Below are 12,921 nucleotides of genomic sequence, written 5' to 3' on the forward strand. Positions count from 1 at the left end.
CTTACTGTGTTTTTTATTTGTATGTTCCTGACGAGTAGAGATGTTGAGAATCTTTTCATGTGCCTGTTGGCCACCTGTATGTCTTCTTTGGAAAAATGTCTATTCAAGCTTCTGCTCATTTTTTAATCAGGTTGTTTATTTTTTTGATATTGAGTTGTATGAACATTTATATATTTTGGATATTAACCCCTTATCTGTCATATTACTTGCAAGTATTTTTGCCCACTCGGTATGTTGTTTTTTCATTTTGTCAGTGGTTTCCTTTGCTGTGCAAATTTTTTAAAGTTTAATTAGGTCTCATTTGTTTACTTTTGATCTTGTTTCCTTTGCCTTAGGAGAGATCCAAAAATAAATATTACTACAACTTATGTCAAAAAGCGTTCTACCTTGTTTTCTTCTAAGGCATTTTAAGGTTTCCAATCTTACATTTAGGTCTTTAATCCATTTTGAGTTTATTTTTGTGTACGGTGTTAGGAAGTGTTCTAATTTCATTCTTTTACATGTAGCTATCTAGCTTTCCCAGCACCACTTGTTGAAGAGACTGTCTTTTCCCCATTGTATGTTCTTGCCTCCTTTGTCATAGATTGATTCCAAAGACTGACTTTATGGGCCAAGTGATCTTCAGTGTTGTGTGCTCACCTTTCCTAGCAAATTCTTCATGTGTTCACTTACATTGCATGTATGGACTTAGACCTAAGTTCCCCTTACCGGAATATATAAAAATAAATATTACTTGAACAAAATGTCATAAGACTGGGTGGCTGGAAATATAACATTTCAAGTTCTTTAATACTCACTATTTAACCTTGCTCAAAAGTTTCCTAGAAAATAAATTTCAGTTTTGAAGCCTGTCTTTTGCAAAATCATATTTAGTACAATTTTCCTCCCCACCTACCTTGATCCACCACTTTCTACATCAGTTTGCTGTCATCTGGCAAAGCAGTTGTAAAGAACCATTTTTCAAATCAAACCTTTTGAAACAGTATTCCCTCCTCAACGTAAAATAATATTAATAAAAACTATATCAAAACCTGAATTAATATACCATTATCTTTAATTTCTATTTTCTTTGTTGCAAACTGTCAAGTCAGATGGGCTAAACAAACATGTGAGTGACCTCTGGAAAAATAAAATTATACTTTTACTGGCCAACAAGTAAATTAAACAAATTAAAACTTAGCATGATGAAATAAAGAATTTAAGGGCAGTTTTAGTAATCCTGCCAAGTTTTAGTTCAGTTGGAAAGCAATTGGAAATGATGAAAATTGCATTCAGACCCTGAGTTTTAATAGATCATTAGTCAGGATCATCTAATCCACCATTTTTTTTAACAATTCTTAGAAGTGTTACTGAACTACTTGAGATAAAAAGGAAAAATATTCACAGAGCTTTGGCTGTAAGAGTTTTTGATTTTTTTTCTTGGTGCTGGTAAAGAAGTCTACAGAAGCAAGCCCTGTGTCTGAGAGCCCCAAAGTGGCAATTATCATGCTTGGTTTCAGTTCCTGAATGACTTTCCATCCTCCTCCTGTTTCTCACTAGGGAGAAACATTAATTTACATTTTTTCTACTTCTTATTTCTACTAAAAGACACAACATTTTGGGGAAGATAATGGAATTCAGAGAAATAGGTATCACTATAATAAAGATGGGGAGATATTTTCCTCAAAAAATATTAACAGAGAAATACATACACATTTCTGTTTTTATGTGGTCAAATTGCAAACCTTAAGCCCCCTAAGCTCACACCGATTTAAGAGGTTACCGCGTTCAGAAAAATGAACACCAAACATGATAGCAGTGTCTTTCATTCTCTCTAGTTTGATAGTCCAAGGAAGCAAAATATTTTCCACTTTATAAAATCTTTAAAACCGCCAGGGGAGACATGCTGGCCTTCTCAGTGTTGGAGCAGAGAAAGCTTCAGCTAACCATATGGAAAACACATAAGGAGACCAGATTTTTCCAGTCCATAATTCAGTGAGAGTTAGGGTCTTACTTCCAACACCAGAAGTCTTAGGAGGTGACTGGTAACTCCACACACTGCCAAGTTTTTGAAATTGGATAAAGGATGAGGGTAAAGATGGCTACCTCTGTACACATGAAACTGGTTTACAGTAGTGATTATGCATTTTCCTTTTGTCTTTCTCCCCCCTCTTAAAATAGCACGAACATGATATTATGTTGACTAAGAAAAATAAAGGAAGCAGCTTTTCTCTGTAGGCACCACTTATTAGGATAAGAACCTTCCAAAGAAAAAAGATAGTACTCCATAATTTGAATCAGATTTTGTTAAAAAAAATCTAGGTCCATCCATTCATTGAAGCATTCATGAATTTGTTAATTAAGTGAACAAATACTGATCATGTACCTGTTCCCATGTTCCTCACTGAGGCAACAACTCATAGCAAGTTAGGAGCATGCGTTCTGCAGTATGACTTCCTGGGTTCAAATCTGAGTACCACCAGCTAGCAAGGGCCATGCTGGGGCCATCGCTAAGCTTCTCCAAGTGTCTGCCTTCGTTGGTATGGTTAGCACATTGATGGTAGGCATGTTGTGGATTTGTTGTTGCCTACACTATCAGGTGTAAGACACAAGGATAAGTGATTCTCTTCACTAACAGCTCCTCTTGTTGCTAAAATTCCTGGCTTTGTTAAAGAATGTACACAGTGAAGTCCCTAATCCAGGGGAGTCACCACTATTTCAAATATCTTTTTCTCTGTTTCATGATATTATTGTAATTTTATTGTGTTTATATCAACTGTAATATCTGTTTTAGCTAAATAAAAACATTAAACAGGCTAACCTTCTTTTTTAATTCAGCAGAATGCCTGAGGATACTTGCTGTGTTTGCCGTCATACCTAAGTCAAATATGCCTTTATCATATTTGGGATTTTTCTACCTATGGGATTACATATGAATAAATAAAAGCAAAACTCACCCCTCGATTATGTGGATACTTTTAGCCATTGCTTTCTAGAATAAACACACACATGATTTATATATGTAATTCCAATTCTGTTTATTCCTTAGAAAGGACATTTAGTTTAAAAGCACATTCAAGGTAGAAGAAGTGCAAGTTCTTCTGTTTGGTCTGTTTAACAAGTTTCAGCACAAAACTTTATATCCAGCATCACGACAAATACAAGTGAAGACAGAGAAATTTTCAAAATTAAAAATTTCAACCAATAGACCATCTAATACCCAAACCTTTCAGTGATAGATACTAGGAGTAACGAAGATGGATCAAGAAGTCGACCAAGGCTTGGTCTTCTCCGTGAGAGACCCCAGTTGTACTTCTTGGCAGTAGTATCTGAAAAATGGTAGAAAGTACTTTCCTGTCTCTTCCTCCATGTGTTCACTGCCTGTGACCAACCATGAAGGCAGGTGACCAACTGCAGCCGTCCTCTGGGATGGACCCTGGTGATCCCTGCCTCTGGGCTGTGAGTGGCGCCAGTGACTCACTTTTAAAGGGGGAATGAGGCAGAAGAGAAGACATCATGAGATATCACTCTCAATATTCAGTTTTAGAAAGACCCTGACTCCCATCCTGGGGGCTTCCCTTGCTCTCTCTCACTTTTGCTCTCTCACTTTTGCTCTCTCAGTTCGCTTGTGCTGGGGAAGCAGATTTCCACGCTGGAAGCAGTCTTGTGGAGAGGCCCATGTGGCTCAGCAAGCATTGAAGCCCTCATCCCCACTGTCCATGAGGAACTGGAGCCTGCCAAGGCCATGTGAGTGCAAGTGGACCCCTCCCCATCCAGCTTTCAGATGAGACCACAGCCCTGGCTGGCTGTTTGACTACAACCTCATGAAAGACCTTGAACCAGAGGCCTCCAGATAAACTCTGCACAGATTCCTGATGCACAGAAACTGTGAGGTAACTAATGTCTGCTGTTTAGGTCACTAAGCTTTAGGGTAATTTGTTGTGTAGCAGTAGATAGTAATTCATACCCTTAATGCCTTTAAAATTGCTTGTGAGGCAGAATTCTGAAGTGCATATGACTTTCTTCTCTTCCCTTTCTTTTATAATTTTCTTAAAATGATATACTACTACAGATATTAGGAAATAAGTTGAGGTAAACTACAGGAAAACCAATGGTGACCCACTATATTCTGGGAGGTAAACGTATAGACGTGAATTGGTGGAAGGCATCTGGGTGTACATCCTGGGTAATGTTTTCAATGTACAAAGTAAGCTAAGAACTGTAAAGGATCATAAAGAATTGCAAAGACTAGTAGCTGGATACCTTACTTTCTCTTGTTATTTTTGAAAAATGATTTTAGTCATTATATCAATGGACAGAGAAACCAAGAGAGATGTACTTATTCTTGCTGTGACAGCATGAGTTGCAAACAGTTATCTTGTTTATAAAGGTATAAAGAGGAAAAAAAAATACCCAGTAGAATGTGGAGCCTATTATTAAAAAGTCTAAATAAAAATACTTTTACAGCTAAAATATTTAAGGCATAGAGGGAAAGTATGATTTTGATGTTCTCCAAAATGCAGAAAATTATTTCAAAGGAGTATTTTAAATTATTAACAAAATATAAAACGATACATCAGCTAAAAACAAAGAAACGTACTGAGATGTAAATGGAGCTAAATAATAAAAGGGAGGTTTGGAATAAAACTAATATTGGCCTGATTTATAATGCAAATGGGAGGCAGTACAGGCATAATTAATGAAGCATAATTAATGATGTCGAGAACCAGTGATGTGGGAGATGCACTGGAGCATCTCCTTCAGGCTGAACAGGAGGACAAACACCGGAGGGGTTGGGAGACCCAGAGGTGAGGGATGCTGAGCCCAACACGGGACATGGTGACAGAGGGACAGCTCAGGTGCCTGTTCCTGGATGGAGAAGAAGCTTCTCCAAAGTTGATAAAAGAACACTTACAGTAAACATACGTGGCAAAAGATTTTTAAAAGAAGAAAAAAAATGTTTTCAGCATTCTGAGAGAGCAAGCTAATTAAAAACAGATTACAAAAATCTGGCAGACCTCTCTGCAACAGTAAATCCTAGGAGATAAAGGAATGACGCGGTCAGCTAACGACAGAAGCATGTTCTGACTGGGCCTGCCCACCCAGCCGCTCTTCGGTGGGAAGACAGCAGAGGTACTAATACATAAATCCAGTTGATCTATATTAATAAATAAACATTAATACATTAAGACAAAGCTGGTCTTATTCCAGGAAAAAAGGTGTTTGTTATTTAAAAATGTATTTATAGAATTCACAACCTATGATTATCTTGACAGCAGCCAAAGGAACATTTAATAAAATTGAAACTCATAATTCATTAAAATTATAAAGACAGCTTTCCGTCTTGATAGGGGACATTAGTCTGAACCCCACAGATGATGTTGCAGTCGCCGTTTTGGCCCTGGGAGCAGTGAACTCGGAATAATGGCAGGACTGGTTTAGAGAAAGCGAGAGGCAAGAGAAGGAAGCAGGTGGTGTGTGTGTACAGGGGAGAAGAGAAACAGGGCTGTCAACACTGAAAACAATACTAGCTGCCTGAAAACTGAAGAGACTTGTGTGACCATAAGATGTAATAAAAACGATTCTATTCACAGTAACAATGAAAAATTCCTAGGGATGACTGTGCTAGGGTAAAGTTCTTTTATGAAGAAAATATTAAAATTTTCATCAAGAAGATCTGGATAAATGGAGAAGACATAAAATATTTTAAAGATTTACATTTTTAAAAGGAACCTGTAACATTTTTATACAGTTCAAAGAAAATCCCTAATGCGATTTTAGGAGACAGTGACAAAATTAATCTACAGCTCATTGGGAAGAATAAACATGCTAAACTTTTCAAAAGTAACCTGAAATGGAAGGATGTGAGGGCCGTGCTACACTGTCACACACTTTAAGGAGGGCTTAGTTAAAGCTGTAAGGTCCCACCAAAGCAACAGAGACTGAACAGAATACAAGTCTAGAAAGATACTCCAGAATATGTGGGGATTTGGTGTAAAATTAAAGTGACACCTCAGCTCAGTGAATGAAGAAGGGTTTATTTTCACAAAAGCACAGCAGGAAATAATGGCTAAACTGTTGGTAGTAAAATAAAACTAGAATTCTGCTTTAAACCTCATAGACTAAATTCCATGGGGATCAGAAATGTAAATGTTAGCACATTAACCATGAAGTAGAGAAAAAGGACAGGTTACCGTTCATACAGTCATGGGTGGGAAAGGCTGTCCTATGTCTGACACGGTCAGTCATGTGATCAAGGGAATGATTTAGGCTTGAATACTTACGAATCCCAAGTGTTCACGTGAAACAGTGAAACACCAAGGACAGGCTGGTAAGAGTATTTATAGGGAGAAGTTTAACAAAGAAGGCAGAAAACAACTGACATCGCCATAAAAAGATCAAACTTGACCCTGGACGAGGTCATCGCTAGAGAAGACACACGCGAGGAAGAACACGAAGGAACACGTGGCAACACGTTTACCTCAGGATGCACAGCATGCAGCCCGTGGTGGGTGCCTCTTCCTTCCCCGGTCACGAGGGCCGAGTAGGATGCAGAGACTGAACACGCACGTGGGGCGTAGCCTGGTGCAGCGTGCTTTCAGAGTGACGGGCCGTCAAGCTTCATGACAACCCCTCGGCAGGCACCCAGCCTCATGCTGTGGACAGAAGGGCCCGTGGCTGGTCACAGACGCGGCCCGGGGACACAGCGCCCTCAGCCTGAGCCCCACACGTCTGATCTGAAACCTCTGGCTAAGCAGGCCCGCCTCCAGGAGTGAGAGGACACAGAATGGAACTGCATCTTGTTACCCCGCTGACCGGGAGGTGGGAGCCCGAGAATGGGGCTGGGTGGGTCCACCTGTGGGTGAGCTCACGTGTGTCAGTCACAGAAAGATGTTGACCCTCCACTGTTGGTGAAACATCAGGGGACAGAGCAATCTCTTACTATTCTTGGAATTGGGAAATACACGTGACCACCAGGTCAGCAAGGACAAGAGGTTATGCGGCAGGGCGTGGCACCTGGCCTCGTGACCCTGGGGCAGCTGTCCTGGCCGGTCGTGTGCCGGCTCCTGTATTCCATCGTCCCAGCAGCCGCTGTGTGCTTGGGGGGACGTGAACAAAGGGAGTCGCTGGGCTGACTCTGGGTTCAAGGGTGTTTTGAAGCCTTGTGTGGTGTCAGCTCCTCCAAGCTGGGTCCAGGGTTCCCTTCGGGTAATGAGTCTGGATTGGAGTCACTAGGAGAAATTGGCGTGAGATCCGGCAGGCAGAGCGAGGCCGCAGCCCCGCCTCCTCCTGTACTTCCATCCTTCCTTCTCTCTTTCCCTCTCTCTCTGTCTCTCTAGCTCTCTCTGGAATGGCCAGGTACCGGGGCAGGCTGCCTCTCTGTGGCTGTCTGCTGGCTCACCTTGACCTTGATGGGGCAGCATCGGGGGTCCAGCCCCCCCTCCTCACACAGGACCTTCTCCCGGGGTGCCTGGGAGCCTGGAGCAGGCTGTGGGCAGCTCGGGGGCGGCAGAGGGGGCCCTCCCCCACAGGAGTGGGGTCGACACACAGTTGACCTGATCCATCTCCCTGCCCCTCATCTATTTGTTCACAGGTCGTTGAAGGGAAGGAATTTACTTTGGTACTTAAGATGGCATCATTCATTATTACTTTTATGTATATTATGATGATATTTACTAGGCTTAGGCATAAGGCAAAAGTTGAACTAGGATCATTGTTTCCCATTAAATATTAAGGGTCCCTATTAAAAGGAAAAAATGTACTTTTCTCCATCCCTTTCCCCCCAAAATAAGTGACTTAGAAAGTCACTATCAGAGAAAAAACAAGATTTTGGCAACGTTTTGGAAAGGTATGCTTTTGGGAAAGGTAGGCTTTATAATTCACACATTTTTCATGACCAAAGAAGAAATAATGAATCCAAGCAAACTCTTAGTTCTCACTAAGTAATAATGTAAACAGAATTTCTTTGCAGGACCGTAAGGCAGTGTGTAAGGAATGCACTGGCACCACCTGATACCTGGAAAGACATTATCTACAATCAGAGAGAAAACTTAGTTACAGAAAAACAGCTGAATAGATTAATTGGCAAAAGGGCCCACATTGGACATGATTTGTAAATGCTAGACTTTGTCGCTTAGCTCAGCTACAATAATTGTGTGATAGGCAGAAAGGTTTTAAAATGCATTGGAATGGATATCTGAATGTAGAGTGTTTGAACTTTCTTGGGTTGAGGAGATATTAGGAAATATTTTGGGGACAGGGAATATCTCACGTCAGAAGACAGAACCCAGCCGGGAGATGGCAGAAAAACTGAGAAGTGGCTGTGGTTCCGAGGATCTGGTGGTTTTTTTCTGGGCAGGTTTGTGAGCCCCAGTGACTGACCAGGTGAACCGGGATGCGGCCCTTCTGGGCGCTGACTTCATTTGTTCAGACGGAGCGTAATTGCTGGTCTCAGAAAGCAAGGCTGTCTTGCTGAGTAAGACCTACAAGGGTGGCAATGGTGACTTTTTTCCCGACACAGAAGGGAACCAGGTTCTTGAACACGCTCAGCACACACCTAGTGAGATAACACCCACCGGCTGAGGGGCTTGCCTGAGGGAAACATAAAGCCAGTCTGTTAGGCCGGGTTGCAGAGTGTGGTTTATGCAGCTGACCTGCTAGGTTATAAAGGGGGATCTCAGAGGGAGGTGGGGCAGGGGAAAGAAGAGAGGAACCAGCCCAGGCAGAGAGGAAACATGGGGGAGGAGAATCAATTACGACTGCAGCTGGTACATCCTTTGAATTCACCCCCTTAACCTCCCCCCTTAACTGGAATCCTCAGTTCCTTTATCCATCACTCCTAACGCCTTGTTAAGGTCGGGAAATAACGAAGTACTAAATGTGGTCCCACTACAGGCGTGCATTGAGGACATGGGAGACCCAGCTATTCACACACTGTCTTCACTGACTAGACCGTGTTCTCTGTAGAATCCTTGATCACAGCCAACGTCAGATTTAAAAGTGATCCCTTCATTGGATGAGCTTGGTGCTTCCACGTGGAGAAGCACAGAAGGTGGACCCATGCAGCCATCAAACATGCTTACAGACACTCCAGAGACAGGCTCATGGCTCAACTAGAACAGTCCAATCCACATGGGATCAAGGACAACGGGTGATTTTATTTGTTTATTCGAACTTTCATCCAGACATTTATGAGGTTAACACCACATCTCAGAAAACACACAAGCGTGTTAGGGAAACGCCTGGGTTGTGCCAGTGAGAGTCTGCTGGTCAGTGGGCATGGGGAACGTGGCCCCAGCAGGTGGCCTGGGTGGCCCGATGGAGAAGAAGCACAAAGGGGGGTCCACAGGTGCCCCATGTCCATCTGCGTGGTCTGTGCTACTCCTGGGCCTGGGAGCCTCCCCAGGGGAAACAGCAGAGGTCCAGAGAGGAGGGGCTGCTGGGCCACAGCTGTCCTCCAGGCCCCAGGCTGGGCGTGGGAAAAGGAGAGGGACCCGCCTCCGTGCCCCAGGCCTCCTGCAGACGGGGTCTCTCCCCATCCCACGCGGAAACAATGTCTTTTCAGGAGCAGACTGTATGCTGATGTAGCAAGGAGCTTCCTTTCCACTGGGCCGTAACCCGCCGTCACAGCCCCGTCTGCGGGCCCAAGCCCCGCTGCTCACCTCGGGCTCCAGCTCTGGACCCGAGGCTGCTGGCTGACCGCCCTGCCACCCAGGGGAGAAATGGCTATCCCTTTCCGTTCTTGTCCGCCTTCAGGTCGTGACCCCAGTGGGCCTGCACTGTGGGAGCCAGAATCCGGGTTCCCGAGGGATGTGACAGCCACCGTCCAGCGCTGCAACCTTGGCCTGTGGCCTGACTGGAAGGCTGAGTTTGGCCTGCTCCCGGCCGTCGGTCACCACACAGCCTGTCCCAGTCGTTTGACACCGATTCAGCACAGGCTGGTCCCCAAAGCAAACATGCGAAATAGTTTTATGAACAGATGACACAATCTTGGAGTGGCCAAACATTTGGGATAAAGATTTACTTACAGGACTACGTTTAGGTGAATTGTTTTTCCTGCTCATCATACTGATTTCCTGGTGGAAAGAAAAATACTTCTAAACAGGGAAAACGTTTTCAAAAGAGCAACTCTGAATTTTCCCCTCAAGACTAAAATGCCATGTGCTCCTCGCTCCATGCGGCAGCCTCTCTGCAGGAGGACTTCTTGGGCCTGTAAGCTTCATGGTTCTGGGAACCTCCCACCTCAGGCACAGGGTTGGTCCCCCTCCCCTGGGCTACAGCTGGTTGGATGACCTTCTGACCTAAGTGGGCCCATCAGATCACACGTCCTGTAAACCAGGAACTGACACTCAGGACTGACGAGGAACCTTGGAGCAGTGGTGGCTGCCAACTCCCACATGGGCAAGAGAAGCAAATGACGGAGTCTGCCTGTGCAGGGAACAGAGGAGTGGTCCATGCAGGGAACAGAGTGATCTGTGCACATGGCCCAGCTCCACTCCTCCTTTGATGTCAGGCATCACCTCATATTCTTATAATAAAGGCCCCCTTTTTTTATGCCAGGACAAGTGGGTTGCTACTTCTTACAACCAATGCCCCTACCTGCTATGACCTTTACACTTTTTGGTAAATATGGGATGTTAGAAATTCACAGGCACGTTCCTGTGGACTGGGTTTGGGCTCACAGTTGATAAAATCTGGACTCCCTCCAGCACTCTCCTCACACTCTGAGCACCCCCCTTTCATTCTTGGGGGTGGAATGAGGTGATGCATGGTGGGAGGGTCTCCGAGCCTCACGTGGGACCCCAGGAGGGCCCAGGCTTCCATTGCACTTGGGGGAGAGGTGGGGTAGTCATCACTCTGCCTCTCTGTCTTTCTCTCAAAAATTAAAAAATGTAAAATGGGACTGTCTGTCTCTTTGCGTTTTGGAAGCTCTTAGACGCATGAAGGAAAGACTCCATGAGGCTTTGGTTGAGAAGAATGTGCTCACCTCATGTCCCGTGTCCCACAGCCGTGATTCACCCCAGGGACCACCCTATTCTCAGTTGCCAGTGTGTCAGTGGCGTCCTGGCTGAAATTTCCCTCAGGGAGATTTAGGGCTGTAAGAGGCCTTGGTGACTGTATGCATTGGCTTCTGCGTTTTAGGTGAGGAAGCCAAGGCTTTGAAAGAGAAGTTAATTCCCTAAGTTACAGAACTAATTAAAAGCAGATTCTGGGGCTAAAACTCAAATTTCCCGACTTCCAGTCCAAACTCTTCATGGTCTTAACTATTTTAAATTACTTTTTAATCATATATCTTAACCTTCACCAGAAGGCCTCTTTCCAACTCATCCTGAATCATTGCTTTGAGTTGCATGCTTAACTGAATTGTCTGTTATCTTTAGGACAGCTTAGAATCAAAAGCCCTTTCTGGCAGAATAAATCCAGTTTTCAGAAGTTTCTCTCCAACTCAGCCATAGGCAATTTCTTCCTCCTAGACCGTAGGAAATAATTTTAAATTTCCTGTTCCTTTTGTGTTTTCTTTTCTCCTCTCTGATCCAAAGAAAACCATAAAAGATATTACAGCTAATCATGACTAGAAGCATTTCTACATTAGCAACATGAATCTTTGGGTTTGTCTAATCAGAAGAAATTGTCTTAATATTTACCTTTTATGTATGTATTTATCTATTGTTTGTTTGGCAAAGCCTGTGCTTGAACAACATTGATAAAGTGCTGAGTTTGGGCTTGGAGTGTTTGCCCAAATATGCCACGTGTTGCAAATGCTTTCAATACCCAAAATCTTGGGCGAGTTTCCACAAACTGCTCAGCTGCAGCCGTAGGCTAACGTGAGAACAGCTAGTTGGTAGTCCATCCGCACTGTGTTTCTTCCGTACTTGAGAGATGTCTGCTCACCATCAGAAACCAGGACGACTCCCGAGAGCAGGTCACGTGATGCTGCGTGTCGGCACTGCCTTCTGGGTACAGGAGGCTCTTCCTACCACCTGCCCTTGCCTTCCTCCCTTTCTTCCTGGAAACAGTTACCCGAGGAAACACCAAGTCATCGAGCGTGTGTGCATCTGTGAACATGTGCATGTGTGTAAGAGTGTGTGTGAGCACATGAACATGTGTGCCCCTGTGTGTGCATGTGTGAACGTGTGTGTGCCCGTGTGAGCCTGCATATGTGTTTGAGTGTTTTGGATGCTCTGGTGTGATAATTGACTTATATATAGATCAATAGGAAAGGATACATAATCTTAAAATTGCCCTAAACAGACGTAAGAACTTAATTTATAATAATGGCAGCATCATGCTCTAGTGTGGGAAAGGGTGAATGTTGTAAAAGCTGGGGTTTGGGAAGGTCAAGTTTTGTTTGTATCAGGTTGGAATATTATCTCTATTATATACCAAAATAATCTCCAGATATGTTGAGTTGTATGTAAAAGTTTGAATTTGGAAGGAACTTAGCAGTTTATAGCTTAGAGGTGATTAGTTGTAAATGCACATCATCTCACATCTCATCCTCTTGCAAAAATACACCAAACTAAGACAAGATAATTCTGTTGAAAAAGCCACAAGGATGAGATATAGAGGAGTGGAATAAAATAGCAATAAAGTTTTGGAAGATGGAGAGAAGTTGGATTATTATTATTATTTTTGCGGTACGCGGGCCTCTCACTGTTGTGGTCTCTTCCGTTGCGGAGCACAGGCTCCAGACGCACAGGCTCAGCGGCCATGGCTCACAGGCTCAGCCACTCTGCGGCATGTGGGATCTTCCCGGACCGGGGCACAAACCCGTGTCTCCTGCATCGGCAGGCGGACTCTCAACCACTGCGCCACCAGGGAAGCCCGAAGTTGGATTATTGCTAACTGATTTAGCAGATACAAAAGAACCCCGAGGCAGCAGTGGGAGAAGCTGAGACCAACCTGAGTTATGGGACGGAATCCTCAAAACCCTCAGGCGGG

The 12,921-nt window shown here is 43.9% G+C and overlaps 1 pseudogene; it reads left to right on the forward strand.

Annotated features, from left to right (window-relative positions):
- The first annotated feature begins 9,258 nt into the window (after positions 1–9,258).
- The window catches only part of LOC116763715, an 80,789-nt pseudogene continuing 77,126 nt past the window's right edge, over positions 9,259–12,921 (forward strand).

The sequence above is a fragment of the Phocoena sinus genome, chromosome 12 (genome assembly GCF_008692025.1).
Source record: "Phocoena sinus isolate mPhoSin1 chromosome 12, mPhoSin1.pri, whole genome shotgun sequence".
NCBI classification, from domain to species: Eukaryota; Metazoa; Chordata; class Mammalia; order Artiodactyla; family Phocoenidae; genus Phocoena; species Phocoena sinus.